We start from the raw sequence: 16,436 nt of genomic DNA, 5'->3' as shown, positions 1-16,436 counted from the left end.
ATAAATCATATTTAGTCTTGTTTCCTCTTTTGGAGAGTAGTGGGATCGAGATCGTTTGCCACGAAATTCATTTCACGAGATTCTTTCCATTGTAAGTAATCGGTCATATTAAAAGCTTTAAACGGAAATACTAACGAGTTGCTAAAAAGAAAAACACATTAGCCTATGTTAGGTTTTAAGCAAATACCCGTTGAAAAAACAAAATAACATCCAATAAGGTTTTAGAAAACTAATATGAACTCCGTGTGACATCTAGTTTTGCAATGACGCTTTAAAGGTTTAGGACAAAAGCCACCGAAGGGAGGTCAGTTATCCCTTCTTTGAATTGAGAAGATCTCAACCAATCATTAATACAAGAATAACTCTTGCTCCTATAACGTCTAGCCATCATTGATTTGGCCAAGAGATTATTAACTTGCTTAACAATCTCCCGTAAGTGTGGCCCACCATTTTAGGCCCTAGAGGTCCATCCCAAAAGGCCAATCCGAAGGGAAAAAATCCGATTGGGGCAAAACCTAAAGCAACCCTATCCATTTCTGGAGTTCACCTTGATCTTAACCAACTGCTCAAAACCCATCTGAAGGGGAATGCACAAAGGCGACACGAGGGAGTACAGAATGATCACACGGTGTGAACCAATGATAGAGACCATAGGGTGTGTTGATACACACCCTTCACCCACTTACTATAAACACTCTCTCAATTCACCTTGATGTTGACCCATGCAAACACTATCTGAAAGGGGATGCTCCCAGGGCACCACGAGGCTAAGCATGAATCTCACGGTGTGAACATACAGGGAGAAACGTGAGTGGAATCATAGACATATCATATACATCTCCTCCTCCGACTGAGTATTTTATAACCTAAGGTTTGGCTTACTTAGAAAAAACACGACTAAGGATTTTAACTAAGTGATTTTTAGGTTTCTCCAAGGGTAACTTTTACCTTGGATAGTGAAACAACTTTTGATCATCATCCATTAAACTCTTTAACGGAGTCTTTGACCAAATCATCGCATGCTTGTTGAAAATCTATCTAATTCACCTTTCCAGGTAGGTTCCCAAGTAGGGGTGTTGCGTTTCCGTCAACTTAAGAACCCTAGCCTAGCCAGAACCCGCCTTAGACAAAAAGTCCCTTATAGATAAATTTACAACGAATTTAATCTTTTATGCCAACCAATTTAATCCTATTAAATCGATTTTAAAAAATTAATCTAGGTTACTAAATTATTTAGAACCACTTGAACTTAGGTCTATCTCAATCCAATTTTAAAACCCTTTTAAAACACTTGATTCACCCTAAGTCCGCATGCAACTCTGAATTATTGATTTTAAGTCTAATTTCCTTTATAACACTTATAAACGGAAACAACCACCACAATGCGAAGCTAACACATGAAAGGCATTCATAACGCTTATAAATGGCCTAAGTGTAAAGTTTAATGCATTGTCCATTCATTGCTACTTCTTTAATATAACACTTATACAAAATAGCAATGAAACAAGCAAAACATGCTTCCATTCACCCTTAGACTATAAAATTTATAATAAAAGAATGATGCATGATAATGCTCACTGCATGCAAAATATAACTCTTATATTTCATGACGCATGCGCATGCTTTCAAGTAATTTCATCATGCAATATTATAACAACTATAATACATGATGCATGAGTAATTGCACAACCTAAGGTGGGTTTTAAACTATATGTCAAACACTTTGGAATATAAGCACCATACATCACATGTATAATAAACCAATGTTGATGAACCGAGTAAAATTTCCTTAAAATACACAAAAGGAAAGCTAACTATTACAAAGATAATGAGTCTCCAGTTCCAACAAGCGAACCGGGTCTTGAACCGCTCGGGCAAAGCATTGTGTCTCCAACCATCGTGTACTATCCCGCAATCGTCTACAAGATAAAGCAAACACTTTTCTTTATCGCTTACTAACGCTCCCAGAGCTAAACGATCGTTCAACAAATATACACGATCATTTAGAAAAATCTAAACGATCGTTTAGCTATTACTACACCTGTCTCTTATACACATCTAGATGTGTATAAGAGACAGCCTTATACTAAACGATGAGCATCACATGATCCCACTACGATCGTCTACCTCTAACGCCTACGCGATCGGGCAACCAACGCTATGCGATAGAGTAAATGATTTACCCCATCGCTTAGCATTAGCTAAACGATCGTTTCAAAAATACTACATGATCGTTCAAAAAAATCTAAACAATCGCTTAGTTAAATCCTAATGATCGTTTACCTTCAGTTACAGGATATGACCAATGCTTGGTCTTCTTCTTCATTGAGAAACGCATCTCCATGCTTCGAAACTTCATCACGAACGACTCGACTAACTCAAACTCTTTGAATTACAGACTCGATTGCAAAGTTAATTACGCCCAAAAACACATGGGCCCTTACAAATTAACACTTTGTAATACATAAAGCTTTAACTAAAGGCAATTAAACCCGAAACATTCATCAACTTAACCACAAAAGCACTTAACGATTAAATAGAGACGCAAAAACCCACCGCAACTGTCAAATGAAGTTCAAAACAGAGTTGTAATTTGGAATATCAGAACAACCTGACTCTGATACCAATTGAAAGAAATCGAATCTGAGGATTCCCATGAGCAGCGGAATAGATCATTCCAAATTACAATCATGTATGAACATTACAATTACAGTCGTCAACAAAATATACAGTTATGCAATCAATACAGAAATTACAGCATGAAAGTACAAATGAACAAGGAGAAATCTCTACGAACATTTATAGACTCGTCTCCATGCTTCTTACTCATGAACGCTCGAACACAGCAACCTCGAACGCTCGGACAACACGACTGCTCAACAGCACGAACACCGTGTACTCGTCCTCTGCGATCGCCTCAGTCACGAACTCCCCAGCAAAATGAACGGCCTCCACAAAACCTCGACGGTGTCCAGTTGAGTATGACACCACCAAGAAGGTTACCTTGGTATTCTCGGTGTGAGAATCCAGAGGGTGGGAAAGTGGGAGATGGGTGAGACCTATCGTATAGGTCGATGCCCAATCGTTTAGCAAAAGCTAAGTGATCGTCTAGCAAAAGCTAAATGATCGTTTAGCTCATCGTTTAGCTCAGTGTCTGTCATTTACAAAACACTACACGATCGTTTACTAAATCAAGCTGTCAATTAGTAAATCGGTATTTACTTGACAAGCTTCCATGAGATATTTTTCCGAGAGAAAAACTCAAAATCACTTTTGCAAAAACTTAAAAAAAAAAAAAAAAAAAAACTTACTAAAATTAGGAAAACAATTTTTCTTTTATCTCACAGTTACCATGAACCTTAATAACCTCCTACTCAATTAGTTATTAGAGAAAAAGATTTAATTATCTAATTATTAATATTATTATAAATATAAATGATAACCAACTTATCATACTATATTTATAAGCTATAGTTTTAATATTTCATCTATGAAACATATAAACCATAGTTCTTTTTCTATTCCATGGTACTTAATGTAAATCTTATTTACGTTAATCCTCCACTAGATGTATCTCATACATCATACTAATCATATCATATATAATCAAATTACCTTTTGTCAATTTGAACATTTAAAATCAACACTAAGAACTGACCCTCAACTGAATCCATTGAGCTACCAAGGGGTCCTCATAGACCTGTAGCTCGAAGCTCCAACGGTACGTGAATAACTTACTAAACTCTTTAGTCACGGAAACCACCATCCGTTAACTGTCAAGTACTCCACTAAAGACCGACAGCTGAACTCTTCTTATTAGATATATATTATGTGTCCATCTTAACCAATCAGAAGTGTGACAACCCTTCACAGATCGCTCGTAAGTACAGCTGAGCCAATAACCGTTATGCCCCTGTAGTTACATTTAACTCCTTAAGTACCACTAATCCCTCTAATGAACATAAGTCATAGTCCTACTATGACCGAGTCTTCTCTTCCAAAGAGAAGTTGTGGCCACTATGTTCAAGCCCCGGAATCAGCCCTTAAGGGAACAATCTCTCTACTTATCCCTACTTCAGGAAAGAAATGAATTCCATCTTGTGGATTGAGTTCCCAGCTCCCAGATCAGACAAGTCCCCAAAAAGGTAGGCATATTGAGTTGGCAATCTGGCCACTCTCACTCATTCTGATCAAAGGACCGCCCTCAAAGGCAAGTGTTCCCAAAACACTCAGGATTGAGGTCGTGTCACCTATGGTCGTTTAGATGAGATGTAAGTCTCCAGTATCAATGACGTTATATACAGAGTCTAGTCATCTCGTGGTTCAGGTCTTATACAAACTCTTTATATAGGACACCCCTACTTGTACGTCTCCACATGAATGGTTAGGATCTATCATCTATAGTAGTTTACAACACTTGCAAACCTTTACAAAGCGGACCGTATCTGTAGTGTCACCAGGATCAGGTATCCCACCTTAATCCTTATATTACAGACCTATTTAGGTTATTACTTAAGGCATGATCCACTTGTATATCACATATGCATGCTTAAGTTCACATAAGATAACCAAGGAGCTTTGTTTATTGGATATGAGTAAATGCAAGAATTAAATAACATTTATTTTATTCATCAAACAATGTGTATCTTTACAAAACAACGAGACTCCGGGAGAATTAGGACACCAATCCCAACAATAATTAAATTAAAATTAATTATATCACATATAATTAATTCCCTCAATTAATTTGAAAAATTCAAATTAATCCAAAATTGATTCTCATTTAATCCCTGTTGAGCAACAAAAGGGACCTCATGGATCTGTAGATTGAAGCTCCAACGGTACTTGAATAATTAATTAAACTCTTTAATTAAATTATTCAACATCGAGTAACTGTCGGGCACTCCATTAAAGACCGGCAGTTACACTCTTTGCATTACATATATATTTCTGTGTCTATTGGATATAACTAGTCAATCGTGTGATGACTCTTCACAAATTGATTGTAAGTAAAGGTAGGCCAAAATTACTGTTTTCCCCCTATACGTACATCCAACTCCTTAAGTACCATTGATCCTTCTAATGAACGATAAGTCATAGTCCAAAAATGACCAAACCCCTTTTGGGCCAGGAGAGGGTATGGCGCCACATTATTCAAGCCCTGGAATCAGTCCTTAAAGGAGCAATTTATCTACTTTTCCCGACGTTGGGGAAGGAGTGAATTTCGTCTTGTGTAGCTGTGTTCCCAACTCCCTAATCAAGCGAAGCCCCAAAATAGTAGACTTGTTGAGTCAGCGATCTGGTCACTCTCACCCATACAAATCAAAGGACCACCTTCATAGGCAAGAGTTCACAATTCACTCAGGATTCATGATCATCCTGGTGAAATGTAAGTTCTGTTATGAACGGTGTAATATAATGAGACTAGTCATTTCGTGGTTCGGTCTTATACAAACTCCTTTGTATAGAATACGTCTGCTTATATGTCTCCACATGAATGATCAGGATCAGATCCTTTATAGCTCTTTACAATAATCATAACATCTACAAAGTGGGTCATACTCACAGTGTCACCAGGATAAGGTATCCAGCCTTATCCATCTACTATAGACCATTTAGGTTATCACTTAAACATGAACCACCTGTATGTCTCTACATACATGCTTAAGCTACAGATAATAACCTTGGATGTTAGTTTATTGGTTTGTGGGTTTAATGCTACTAAATGTCAAATAAAGCATCTCATATTTTATTAAATGAATAAAATGTTTGTACCATACGATTACAAACTACAGGACTCTATGAGATTTAGGACATCAATTCCAACCGATTGAACAACGCTTATTTCACCCAAGCTTTTCTAAACTCGTGATCTTAAAGAAAATGGCGACATGATTGTACAAAATATGTACTTTTGTTTCCTTCACTAGGGTTTTTTCCCATTGGATTTTTCCTTGTAAGGTTTTAATGAGACATAGTTCACATATATCATGGGCATCTAAGGGAGAGTATTATAAATATGTGTTAAATAGATGTCCAAGCTTCGTGTCAAATGCCAAGTGTCCTCCTCAATTACCACATGTGTTGGTCATATGTCATACAATAACCTATGCTTGGTCTCCAAATGTACCACATCCGACTTGCCAAGATCCCTCTAAATAAGCGGCCGTTTGTGGATTTTAAAAGACATACATGTATTGGGCAAAATCCATGAATTTTGGAGAAAGTGGAGAATCTTGACAAATTTCTTATTTCATGTTTTGTTATTTATTTATTTTATATATTATATTTATTTATTTTAATATTATTATTTATTGATATTCGTGTCCCCGTTGTGCTCCTCAATTTTACAACATAATCTGTTTTTCTGTCCATCTAAAGAAAAAGAAAAAAAAAATAGGTTACATTATAAAGTTGGTCTCTATGATTTAAAGAAACTTAGAATTTAGTTGATATAGTTTCACAGTTAGATTTTATCTCTATATTTTGACAAAACCTTCCTAAATAGTTAGATTGGCCACTTATTTCATTCGACATTTTGGAGTGGAGGCACACTTTTTAGTGAATCTAGTTTTAATAAGAAGGAAGCCACTCTTTTTTTAAAAAAAAAAAGAAAAAGAAAAAGAAAAAAAAGATACAATTGTTAGTTATGCTCCTCCAAGTGAGTCAATCCTTACCATTTGCTATTTTTTAAAAAACAAAAATATAACTCTAATGCCAATTTCTTTGAAATTTCATGAGTTTCAACTTTCAAAATATTAAAAATACATAGAAATGTTTTTTTTTTAAAGTAAAAAATTATAGTTGAAATTAAAATCGACTTAAATTTGAACTTTTGCCCATGTTAAACAATAAAAACCCTAAACCCTAAATCCTAAAGATTATTCAAATAAATAAATAATATAAAAATACTTTTTTGATTGTCAGGTTTTAAGCTTAATGTTTATTTGGTTCATTTGTTTCAGAATATTATATTTTTAAGTCCCGTTTGGTCACCATTTTATTTTTTATTTTTTTTAAAAAAATTAAGCTTATGGACACTATTTTTACATCTAAATTTCTTTATTTGTTATCTACCTTTGACCAATAGTTTAAAAAACCAAGGCAAATTTTGATAACTAAACAAAAAGTAGCTTTCAAAAGGTTGTTTTTGTTTTTGGAATTTGACTCGGAATTCAATCATTGTACTTAAAAATGATGCAAATCATGGTAAGAAAAGTGGATGAAATATATTTGATTTTCAAAAACAAAAACTAAAAACCAAATGGTTATCAAACATGGTCTTAGTTTTCAAATTTTTGTTCGATTTTTAAAAACGTTAATAGAAAGTAGATATCAAAACAAGAAACATAGAGGTGGAATTGGTGTTTATAGGCTTAATTTTCAAAAAAAAAAAATTGTTACCAAATGGAGCCTTAGAGTCTTTTTATTTTTAGTTTTTAAAATTAAGTTTATAAATACCGATTTCACTTCTAAATTTCTTGTTTTGTTATTTACTTTCTACCAATGTTTTCAAAAACCAAGCCTAATTTTGAAAACTAAAAAATCAATTTTTAATTTTTTTTTAATTTTTTTTTTTTGAAATTTAACCAAGCATTCAACTCTCTTACTTAAGGAAGATGAAAACCAAGACCTTAAGTTAAATGATTACCAACAAGAACTTAGTTTTTAAGTTTTGAGTTTCAAAACGTTTCACTTTTAGTACTAAGTTGTGAGTTTTATTTCAAATTTATCTCTGGGTATTTAGATTTACATTTTTAACTTTGATTTTTATTTTTATTTTTTTACTAAATACTCGCTTTTAGTCTTAATGTTAATGTTTATACATTAATTTACAAGAATAAAAATAATTATAATTAACTAAGCTTCACTATTTTTTTCATCACTATTAAAATTAATTTTAAAATTTTACTTCATAGTTATTTTTGATTAATTAATAGACAAAGCCAAAATTGAAATTGAGTATCTAGTAAAAATCCGATATTGAAAATATAAAATTAAAATCTAAGAATAGAATTAAAACTAAACTCAAAACTTAAGGAAAAAAAGTTATTTTGAAACGTACGAACTAATCGAAATCAAACTCAAAACTTATGGACTAAAAGTTTAGTGTTTTGAAACCTAGTTAGCTCAAAATGTATAGACAAAGAAAATGTATTTATTTTCCAATAAATAATGAAGACTATTGTGAAATTGAGGAGCACAACGGATATGGAGAAATTAATATATATATATATAATAATAATAAATAAAATAAAATAATAAAATATAACTAAACTAATAAATAACTAAAATTATAATTTTATGGAAACAGAAATAATAGAAATAGAAAATATGATTTATTTTGATATCTTTCTTTCAATAAATATCCATTCAGGCAATTGTTCCACATCCGTCTTGATTGTTTCAATCCATATAATGATCTATGTAACTTGATTGAATACCATTCCCGGGAATTCGGTGTATATGTTTCAGGTACCTTAAATCCTTATGAGATTCTCAAATAAATATCATTATCAAGAGATCCATATAAATATGTTGTGACTACATCCATAAGATGCATATCCAGACTTTCATACACAGTCTAGTCAATTAAATATCTTAGTGTAATTGTATTCACCACTGGAGAATATGTCTCCTCATAATCAATACCAAGTCTTTGTAAAAAACCTTGTGCAACTAGTCTTGCTTTGTATCTTGACTACTGGTCCAAAAACCTACCGTTTTGGAAGTGAGTTTAATTTTGTCTCGATTGCTTCTTTCCACTAAAGCCAATCTTTTCTATGTCGTCACTCTTCAATAATTTTTGGTTAAGGATTCTCATTCTTAGATGTAATATCAAGAGCAACATTATATGCAAAAATGTTGTCAATAATTACATTAGTTTGATTCCATCTTTTTCCTGTCATGACATAGTTTATTGAAATCTCATTATTATTTTTAGCTATTTCACTTTCCTCACTAGTCATGTCGAGAATTTCTTCATGGGTATTTTTACATCTTCAATCAAGTCTTTTTCACTATTAATTATTTTTTGTTTTCGAGGATTTTTTTTTTGGAACCCATTGGTCTACCAAGCTTCTGACATGTTCCAAACTCATTAGTGACAACTCGTTGTGTTGGGATATCAATTTTTTATGGAACATTTGCAGCGATATATGTGACTTAGTTACTTTCTTTGCATCTATAAATGTATTTGGTAATTGATTTGCTATATTTTGCAAATGAATTATTTTTTAACTTTAAGTTCACATTGATCTGTACAGGAATCTAAATGAGACAATAAGATGCGTTCCATGTAATTACTTTTTCAAATTTTTTAATTCCTCCCCCTAATGTTAGAAAATTTGTCTCATTAAAATGACAATCAGCAAATCGTGCGGTAAATACATCACCCGTCAAGGGTTCAAGGTATTTAATAATTGATGGGTAATCATATCCAACATATATTCCTAAACTCCTTTGAGGACCCATCTTAAGTGTGTTGTGGTGGAGCAATTGGAACATATACTACACACCTAAAAATTCTCATATGGTAAATATTTGGCTTGTGACCATAAGTTAATTGTAATGGCGAGTACTTATGATAAGCTACTGGCCTAATGCGTACAAGTGACGCAGCATGCAAAATAGCATGTTCTCATACAAATGAAAGAAGCTTAGCTCTCATAAGTAATGGTCTTGCAATTAATTGCAAAAGTTTTATAAATGATTCTACTAAACCATTCTATGTATGAACATGAGCTACAGAATGTTCAACACTTATCCCAATTGACATACAATAATTATCAAAAGCTCGGGACGTAAATTCACTAATACTATCAAGACGAATAGCCTTAATTGTATAATCAAGAAATTTTGCTATTAACTTAATTATTTAAGCAAGTAATCCTGCAAATGCAAGATTTTGACTTGATAATAAAGACACGTGTGAACATCTATTGGATACATCTATTAATACCATAAAATATTTAAATGGTCCACGTGGTGGGTTAATAGGTCCACATATATCACCATGAATTCGTTCTAAAAATGCTGGTGATTCAGTTCTCACTTTAGTTGGTAATGGTCTAATTATTAATTTACCTTGAGAGCAAGCATCACATGATAATTCATTAGATTGAAGGATCTTCTAACTCTTCAATGAGTGTCCACTTAAATTCTCAATAATTCTTCTCATCATTATAGACTCTGGATGACCCAATCTATCATGCCAAATAGCAAATATATTTGGATACATGAACTTCAAATTCTTTGTTGCATATGTTTCAATTACTCGTATATGAGTATAATACAATCTAGAAGATAAAGCAAGCAACTTTTCCAATATACATTTTTCATTTGAGACAGTAGAGATAATATATAGATATTCCGCATTATTCTTACTATCGGTCTCGACATGATAACCATTGCAACGTATATCTTTAAAAACTTAGAAAATTTCTCTTTGGTTGACTAGAGAACAATGTATCGTCAATTGTAAATTTTGTTTCTTTAGGCAAAATAATATTTGTTTTTCCAAAATCTTCGATTAAGTTTGCAGAACCTGATATTATATTTACATTTGCTTTCACTATTATCAATTTGAATTTTTTTTTATTTGTGAGTACTGTGTGTAATTGCATTTTCTTCTAGACATAGATCTTCTTCGCTCATTTTTTAAACACCCAACATATGAAAATGATGCATGTTTCTTCATTAAAAATAAATAATTACAATAAGAAAAACAACAATTAAAATATACAAAAGTTACTAAAAAAAACATGAAGATGGATAAAAGAAAAACAACAACATTAAGTCTAGATGCTCTCAAAATCAAAAGAAACATTTGATGTTCCATCAACTGCATCAATCTTTTCTTCAGAAGATTCAAAGAAGTCCACCACATCCAAATTTGTCATATGGGATGGGTCAAATATATCATTATCCTGGTATACAAAATTTACTTCCACATTTTTTCCTTTTTCCTCCAGGGAGGCTTGATAGAGGTTAACTAAGTATTTTGACGTACGACGGATACGTAACCAATGCTAGTAATTCTGCATCAGAAGCATTTATTTTCATCACTTTTTAAACTCTTATCTTGTGGAGTTTTTCCTTTGTGATAATCATTTTGTGTAGTTCTTTTGCCATGGTCACGACCTTGACCACGATTATTACTAAAATTCATAACATTCACTTCAGGGAATGGTGTCGTCCTAGTTAGTCGAGATTCATGATTTTTCATCAATAACTCGATATTTTGTTCGGCCACAAGAAGACGTGAAATTAAGTAAGAATATTGTTTAAAACTTTTCTCTCGATATTGCTGCTACAAGAGCATATTCGAGACATGAAATGTAGAAAATGTCTTCTCTAACATATCAGCATCAATAATTTTTTCTCCACATAACAACAATTTTGAACTGATTTTAAATAATGTGGAATTGTCACTAAATGATTTAAAATCTTGTAGCCTCAAATGCATCTACTCATAATGGGCTTTAGGAAGAATAACTGTCTTTTGATGATCATACATTTCTTTCAAATTTTTTCACAAAATACGAGGATCGTTTATTGTAAGATACTCCATTTTTAATCTCTCATGGAGATGATGACGAAGGAAAATCATAGCTTTTACTTTGTCTTGTTTGGATGTCGTATTTCCTTCTTTAATTGTTTCTCCCAAGTTCATAGCATCCAGGTGAATTTCGGCATCGAGCACCCATGACAAATAATTATTGTCACTAATGTCAAGGGCTGCTAATTCTAATTTTGTAAGTTTTTTCATGGCAACACTATCAAAAAATATTGTATTTATATTATAAATTTCATATGTACTTGTTCGCACGAGATTTTGAGAGAAATTTATTTCATGGAACTTGAACTTTATATTTGTATTAATTTTGTAGAAAGTGAGTACAATCTTTAATACATAATATTTTGATGCTTCCAAAATAAATTATAGTCTTTAAGTTGGTTGATCTTCTTGAATGATCGGCCTTTGGGCTTGTTGATCTTTTTGGATGATCGGCCTTTGAGCTTGATGATCTTCTTGGACGATCGGCCTTTGGGCTTATTGATCTTCTTTGATGATCAGCCTTTGGACTTTTTAATCATCTTGGATGATTGGCCTTTGGGCTTATTAAACTTCTTGGATGATCGGCCTTTGGGCTTATTGATCTTCTTGGATGATCGGCCTTTGGACTTGTTGATCTTCTTCGATGATCGACCTTTGGGCTTGATGATCTTCTTGGGTGATCGGCCTTTGGGCTTGATGATCTTCTTAGATGATTGACCTTTGGGCTTGATGATCTTCTTAGATGATCGGCCTTTGGGCTTGATGATCTTCTTAGATGATCGGCCTTTTAGCTTAATGATCTTCTTGGATGATCGACCTTTGGGCTTGTTGATCTTCTTGGACGATTGGTTTTTGGGCTTGTTGATCTTCTTGAATAAACGGCCTTTGGGTTTGATGATCTTCTTGGATGATCGGCTTTTGGGATTGATGATCTTCTTAGATGATCAACTTTTGGGCTTGATGATCTTCTTGAACGATCGATCTTTAGGCTTGTTGGTCTTCTTGGATGATTAGTGCTCGCACGAGGCTTCCAAAGAAACTTGTTTCATGGAGTTGAACTTGAGTTGGTGTTGATATTGATGTTGATTTGGTGCGATGTGGTTCGATCTCTAGTACTTGATCCTCTGATTCTCTCTCGGTTGAATACATATGCTTGATGTGTAGAAACGGGGCATGTGGATGTTCTTGAGCTTCGAGTCTTGGAAGAATACTGGTATCTTTAAAGAACTTCAATCTTCAAGCGTGGTCAGAATGCTTGTATCTTCAAAGGACTTCAGTCTTCAAGCGTGGTCAGAATATTTGTATGGACTTCAGTCTTCAGAATGTTTGTATCTCCAAAGGACTTCAGTCTTCAAACGTGGTCAGCTTTAGGAGTCAAAACATCTTTTGATTGTAGAGAATTCCCTCAAAGCTCTGAATTGTTGACCCCCAACAAATGAAGAGAACTTCTCTATTTATAAAGTTCTCAGATGGGCTTCATAGGCTTGGACTTGATTGACTCATGGACCTGACTCTTGAGTCCAATTAGTTGGATTTGGGTTTGATTTGACATTTGAGTAAAATTCAACATATTTTTGGGTTTAGAGACTTTAACCCAAATAATAATATTATTAAATTGGACCAAGTTAATTTTATCCAATTCAACGGTCATGATGAAACCACGTGGCATCATCGAAATTTGTCTTCAACCTCAATTTGGGGCACATGTCAACTCCTAATTGGTTACAAATTTGATGATTTCGGAATTTTGTCATTAACTTAGCAAATGAAGTGGCGGTCCGTGGTTGGTCCAAAATTTCTCCTCCAACAAATGCCCCTTGTCGAGATTTGTGCACAGATGTGGGTGGATGAATCTCGAAAAAGATAAAATCGACATCGAGATGCAAGTAATTCGGTCTTGACTTCGATACTCCCAATTTAATTAAACCATGAGTTGTGACGAGTTTAACTAAAATTTGTAATAGGGTACTGAACAAAAATTTTACATTAAGAAAAATCTCAACCTTTATCTCAGACTTGAATTGATTTGGAGAGATAAAGTAGGAATTCTCAAATTTTCTTTTTTTCTTTTCTTTTTTTTAAACAAAAAGGAAAATTCAGTTTTCATTCTAAATTAATTTGACTTGAAGATGAAACTTAAAAATTTTGAATTTAAAATGAAATTTAAGTTTCATCCTAAATTTAATTTAATTTGGAGATGAAAACTTTAATATTTTGGTTTCAAGAAAGAAATTTAGAATATGGCCAAATTTAAAAAAAAAAAAAACAAAAAAACAAAACAAAACAAAACTTTGAGCTTTATCCCCATTTAATTTGATTTTAGGATAAAACTTAGCAATTTTTTTAAGTTAAAAATAGAAGTTAAAGTTTCACCCCAATTTAATTTAATTTGGAGATGAAAACTTAAAATTTTGGTTTTTAAGAAAGAAATTTGGAATATTGCCAAATTTCCGGAAAGAAAAAAAAAAATTGAGCTTTGTCCCACTTAATTTGATTTTGGGGATAAACTCAGGAATCTCAAATTTAAAAATAAAAGAATAAGTTTCATCTCGAATTTAATTTAATTCGGGCTAAAATGCGATTAATAAAAAGGTTCGGTGTCGGACCAAAAGTTTTAAAAAATGAGGAACAAAAAAAAAATTATCAAAGATAAGATTTGGGTGGTTAAAAAAAAGATTTTTTTTTGTAACCAATAAAATCTATGATTTTCTTATTGAATTCTAGATTCAGTGGAGTCCCTGGCTCAAAACCTTCTGTATTTTCATCCCAAGCAGTCAAAGGTAGAGGAAAAAAAAAACTTCCCCCTTTTTTTCTCTCTTTTTTTCTTTTTTTCTTTTCTTTTTTTTTTCAACAAAATTTCATTTCTTTTCTTTTTTTTTCTTTTCTTTCCTTTTCTTTTTCATTTTTTTCTTTTTTCCTTTTATTATTATTTTTTTTTTACTAACTTGCCCCCTTGCCCTTTTTTTTACGGGAGTTAGAACTATCAGCAACCTGCACTTTGTTATTTCCCCTACTTCTTCCTATCTTTGCACAAAAGATGGTTTTTTTTTTCTTATATATATATATATGCACATATATTAGCCGGGACATTCGACGTGCAACTATCAGCTCCGCCAGCACGATCTGACTCATGCTAGACACAGCCCCTATGTGGGCGATTGTGTAGCCTGCAGGGGTGGTCGTTAGCTCCGCCAACAACGATCTGACTCCTGCTAGATAGGCCCTTATGTGGGTGATTGTGTAGCCTTAGGGGTGATTCACCAACAACAATCTGACTCCTGCTAGACAAGGCCTCTATGTGGGTGACTATGTAGCCTACAGGGGTGGTCGTCACCTCCGCCAACAATGATCTGACTTATACTAGACACGGCCCCTATGTGGGTGATTGTGTAGCCTGCAGGGGTGGTCGTCAGCTCCACCAACAGATGATCTGATCCTTGCTTAGACACGGCCCCTATGTGGGTGACTGTGTAGCTGTAGGGGTGGTCGGCAAAAAATCAGCTCCGCCACCAACGATCTTGACTCCACTGCTTGTTAATATACATCAGTTAGACACTTTAAACCAAATTAATTATTATTTGTTTAACTTATCAAGGCACAGCCACTATAGCTTGATAATTGCACTCTCTTCAACTATAGATATATTTCTTCCATATTACGACCATAATCAGATACGTCGAATCCTCACCGGTCGGTTCGTCTTTACAAACTGGGTCAAATTACCGTTTTACCTCCTCATAAATCATCTTGCACCTTAAGGTCCCACTAACCCTCTATTGAACAACTGATTTTAACCCATAATTTTAATATGAACATTTTCTCCTATTCACCTTGATCTTACACGCCATACAACACTTTCACGAATGGAGGTCACTCCTTAGGGAGACATGGAGCGTCTTGGAATCTCATAGTGTACTTTCTAGGGATGCGAGAGTTGTGAAATCAAGTATATCACATATTTATTTTTTACAATGAACAACTTCCCCTTATTCACCTTGAAATTACTCTCATGCCAAAACACTTTCCGAATGGAGGTCACTCCTAGGGTGACACAAAGTGTCGCCATTGAACCTCACGTATGGGGGCCCCTATTGTGGGTGACTGATGTAGCCTGCAGGGGTGGTTGTTAGCTCGCCAAACAATGATTCTGATCTCTTGCTAGACACGGCCCCTATGTGAGGTGCTATATAGCTTGCAGGGCGTGGTCAGTCAGCACACGCGTCAACAACGATCTAAACTCCTACTAGAACACGACCCTCTATGTGGGCGACTATGTAGCCTGTAGAGGTTGGTCGTCAGCTCACACCAAAAACGATCTGACTCAATGCTAGACACGAACCCCATATGTGGGGGACTGTGTGGCCTATAAGGGTGGTTTATCAGCTCTGCCAACACAATCTGACTCTGCTATGCAGCACGACCCCTATGTGGGTGACTGTGTTAGGCTTCTAGTAGGGGTGGTTCAGCTCCCACTAAATAACGATCTGACTTGTTGCTATGACACCAGCCCGCTATGTGGGCGAACTATGTAGCTGCCAGGGTATGGTCGTCAGCTCTTGCCAATAGTGATCTGATCTTCTGCTAACACAGACCCCTATGTGGGATTGTGTAACCTGTAGGGTAAGTCGTCAGCTTTGCCAATAACGATCTGACCCTGCTAGTCACAGCCCCTATGTGGGCTGGACAGTCCACTATGATCATTCTTGGAAGATGAAGCGAAAATAGTCGCGCCTTGACTTAATGAAGATGAAGCGAAGTCGCGCCTTGACTTATTGAAGATGGAAGCGAAGGATTGCGCCTTGACTTGTGATGATGAAAGCGACAGTCACGCTTGATTATTGAAGATGAAGCGAAGTCCACGCCTTGGTTATTGAAG

This window comes from Benincasa hispida, unplaced genomic scaffold (genome assembly GCF_009727055.1).
Source record: "Benincasa hispida cultivar B227 unplaced genomic scaffold, ASM972705v1 Contig704, whole genome shotgun sequence".
Taxonomy (NCBI): Eukaryota; Viridiplantae; Streptophyta; class Magnoliopsida; order Cucurbitales; family Cucurbitaceae; genus Benincasa; species Benincasa hispida.
The sequence above is the reverse complement of the archived record's forward strand: the minus strand, read 5'-3'. Positions refer to the sequence as shown.